The following is a 4,602-nucleotide window of genomic DNA, read 5'->3' on the forward strand; positions in this document are numbered from 1 at the left end:
CTACAAGGCCATAGTGATCAAGACAGTATGGTACTGGCACAAAAATAGAAAGGAAGATCAATGGAATAGAATAGAGAGCTCAGAAGTAAGCCCAAACACATATGGGCACCTTATCTTTGACAAAGGAGGCACGAATATACAATGGAAAAAAGACAGCCTCTTCAATTAATGGTGCTGGGAAAATTGGACAGCTACATGTAAAAGAATGAAATTAGAACACATCCTAACACCATACACAAAAATAAACTGAAAATGGATGAAAGACCTACATGTAAGGCCAGACACTATAAAACTCCTAGAGGAAAACATAGGCAGAACACTCTATGACATCCATCAAAGCAAGATCCTTTTGGACCCACCTCCTAGAATCATGGAAATAAAATCAAGAATAAACAAATGGGACCTCATGAAACTTCAAAGCTTTTGCACAGCAAAAGAAACCATAAACAAGACTAAAAGGCAACCCTCAGAATGGGAAAAAATAATTGCCTATGAAACAATGGACAAAGGATTAACCTCCAAAATATACAAGCAGCTCATGCAGCTTCATACCAAAAAAGGAAATAACCCAATCCACAAATGGGCGGAAGACCTAAATAGACACTTCTCCAAAGAAGACATACAGATGGCCAACAAACACATGAAAAGATGCTCAACATCACTAATCATCAGAGAAATGCGAGTCAAAGCCACAATGAGGTATCACCTCACACCGATCAGAATGGCCATCATCACAAAATCTGGAAACAACAAATGTTGGAGAGGGTGTGGAGAAAAGGGAACTCTCCTGCACTGTTGGTGGGAATGTAAGTTGGTACAGCCACTATGGAAAACAATTTGGAGGTTCTTAAAAAACTACAAATAGAACTACCATATGATCCAGTAATCCCACTCCTGGGCATATACCCAAAGAAAACCATAATCCCAAAAGAAACATGTACCATAATGTTTATTGCAGCACTATTTACAATAGCCAGGACATGGAAGCAACCTAAATGCCCATCAACAAATGAATGGATAAAGAAGATGTGGCATATATATACCATGGAATATTACTCAGCTATAAAAAGGGATGAGATGGATCTATATGTAATGAGGTGGATAGAACTACAATCTGTCATACAGAGTGAAGTAAGTCAGAAAGTGAAGGACAAATATTGTATGCTAACTCACATATACGGAATCTAAAAATGGTACTGCTGAACTCAGTGACAAGAACAAGGACGCAGATACAGAGAATGGACTGGAGAACTCGAGGTATGGGAGGGGGTGGGGGTGAAGGGGAAACTGAGATGAAGCGAGAGAGTAGCACAGACATATATATACTACCAACTGTAAAATAGTCAGTGGGAAGTTGTTGTATAACAAAGGGAGTCCAACTCGAGGATGGAGGATGCCTTAGAGGACTGGGGCGGGGAGGGTGGAGGGGACTCGAGGGGGAGGGGAGTCAAGGAAGGGAGGGAATACGGGGATATGTGTATAAAAACAGATGATTGAACCTGGTGTACCCCCAAAAAAATAATTAAAAAAAAAAGAAACAATTGTCCAGAGGGGATATGGGGATATATGTATAAATACAGCTGATTCACTTTGTTGTACAGCAGAAACTGGCACAACGGTGTAAAGCAATTATACTCCAATAAAGAGCTTAAAAAAATCAATAAAACTAAAAGCTGTTTCTTTGAGAAGATAAATAAAATTGATAAACCTCTAGCAAGACTCATCAAGAAAAAGAGGAAGAGGACTCAAAATAGTAAAATTAGAAATGAAACAGGAGAAGTTAAAAAAGACACCACAGAAATAAAAAGCACCATAAGAGAATACTACAAGCAACTATATGCCAATAAAATGGACAACCTGGATAAAATGGACAGATTCTTAGAAAGGTATAACCTTCCAAGACTGAATCAGGAAGACACAGAAAATATGAACAGACCAAACACAAGTAATAAAATTGAAAATGTGATTAAAAATCTCCCAACAAACAAAGTCTAGGACCCGATGGATTCACAAGTGAATTTTATCAAACATTTAGAGAAGAGCTAACAACCATCCTCCTCAAACTCTTGCCAAACATTGCAGAGGAAGGAACACTCCCAAACTCATTTTATGAAGTCACCATCACCCTGATACCAAAACCAGACAAAGATACTACAAAAAAAGAAAATGACAGACCAATATCACTGATGAATTGAGATGCAAAAATCCTCAACAAAATACTAGCCAACAGAATCCAACAACACATTAAAAGGATCATACACCATGATCAAGTGGGGTTCATCCCTGGAACGCAAGGATTCTTCAATAAATGCAAATGAATCAATCTGATACACCATTTTAACACACTGAAGGATAAAAACCACATGATCATCTCAATAGATACAAAAAAAGCTTTTGACAAAATTCAACACCCATTTATGATAAAAACTCTCCAGAAGGTGGGCATAGAGGGAAGCTACCTCAACATAATAAAGGCCATATATGACAAACCCACAGCAAACATCATTCTCAATGGTGAAAAACTGCGAGCATTCCCTCTAAGATCAGGAACAAGACAAGGATGTCCACTCTCGCCACTACTATTCAACATAGTTTTGGAAGTCCTTGCCACAGCAATCAGAGAAGAAAGAGGAATAAAAGGAATCCAAGTTAGAAAAGAAGAAGTAAAACTGTCACTGTTTGCAGATGACATGATATTATACATAGAAAATCCTAAAGATGCCACCAGAAAACTACTCGAGCTAATCAATGAATTTGGTAAAATTGCAGGATACAAAATTAATGCACAGAAATCTCTTGCATTTCTATGCACCAACAATGAAAGATCAGAATGAGAAATTAAGGAAACAATCCCATTCACCATTGCAACACAAATAATAAAATACCCAGGAATAAACCTAACCAAGGAGGTAAAAGACATGTACTCAGAAAACTATAAGACACTAATGAAAGAAATCAAAGAAGACACAAACAGATGGAGGGACATACTATGTTCTTGGATTGGATGAATCAACATTGTGAAAATGACTATATTACCAAAAGCAATTCACAAATTCAATGCAATCCCGATCAAATTACCAATAGCATTTTTCATAGAAATAGAACAAGAAAGTTTACGATTTGTATGGAAATGCAAAAGACCCCGAAAAGCCAAAGCAATCTTGAGAAGGAAAGATGGAGTTGGTGGAATCATGCTTCCCGACTTCAGGCAATACTACAAGCCTACAGTGATCAAGAGAGTATGGTACTGGCACGAAAACAGAAATATAGATCTATAGAACAGGATAGAAAGCCCAGAGATAACTATGGTCAACTCATTTATGACAAAGGAAGCAAGGATATACAATGGAGAAAAGGCAGCCTCTTCCATAAGTGGTGCTTGGAAAACTGGACAGCAACATGTAAAAGAATGAAATTAGAATACTTCCTAACACCATACACAAAAATAAACTGAAAATGGAATATAGCCCTAAATGTAAGGCCAGACACTATAAAACTCCTAGAGGAAAACAAAGGAAGAACACTCTTCGATGTAAATAACAGCAAGATCTTTTCTGATCCACCCCCTAGAATAATGGAAATAAAAACAAAAATAAATAAGTGATACCTAATGAAGCTTCAAAGCTTCTGCACAGTGAAGGAAACTATAAGCAAGACGAAAAGACAATCCTCAGAATGGAAAAAATATTTGCAAACTTATCAACAGACAAAGGACTAATCTCCAAAATATATAAACAGTTTACCCAGCTCAATATGAAAAAAACAAACAACCCAATCAAAAAATGGGCAGAAGACCTAAATAGGCATTTCTCCAAGGAAGACATATGAATGGCCAAGAGGCACATGAAAAGCTGCTCAACATCACTAATTATTAGAGAAATGCAAATCAAAACTACAGTGAGGTATCACCTCACACTGGTTAGAATGGGCATCATCAGAAAATCTACAAACAGTAAATGCTGGAGAGGGTGTGAAGCAAAAGGAACACTCTTACATTGCTGGTGGGAATGTAAATTGATACAGCCACTATGGAAAACAGTATGGAGGTTCCTTGCAAAACTAAAAACAGAAATACCATATGACCCAGCAATCCCACTCCTGGGCATATACCCAGAGAACACCATCATTCAAAAAACACATGCACTCCAGTGTTCATTGCAGCACTATTTACAATAGCCAGGACATGGAAGCAACCTAAATGTCCATCAACAGATGAATGGATAAAGATGTGGTACATACATACAATGCAATATTATTTACCTGTAAAAAGCAATGAAACTGGGACATTTTTAGAGACATGGATGGACCTAGAGACTATCATACAGAGTGAAGTGAGTCAGAAAGAGAAAAACAAATATTGTATATTAACATATATATGTGGAAAATAGAAAAATGGTACAAATCAACTGGTTTGCAAGGCAGAAATAGAGACACAGATGAAGAGAACAAACATATGGACACCAGGTGGGGAAAGCGGGGAGGGTTTGGGGGGGATTAATTGGGATATTGGGATACTAAATTGTACACTCTAAATATATGCAGTTTATTGTAAAAAAAATACAAAAATAAAAAGTTAAAGAAAAACATAAAAAAATGTTGGTG

The sequence above is a fragment of the Hippopotamus amphibius genome, chromosome 9, assembly GCF_030028045.1.
Source record: "Hippopotamus amphibius kiboko isolate mHipAmp2 chromosome 9, mHipAmp2.hap2, whole genome shotgun sequence".
In the NCBI taxonomy this organism is placed as follows: Eukaryota; Metazoa; Chordata; class Mammalia; order Artiodactyla; family Hippopotamidae; genus Hippopotamus; species Hippopotamus amphibius.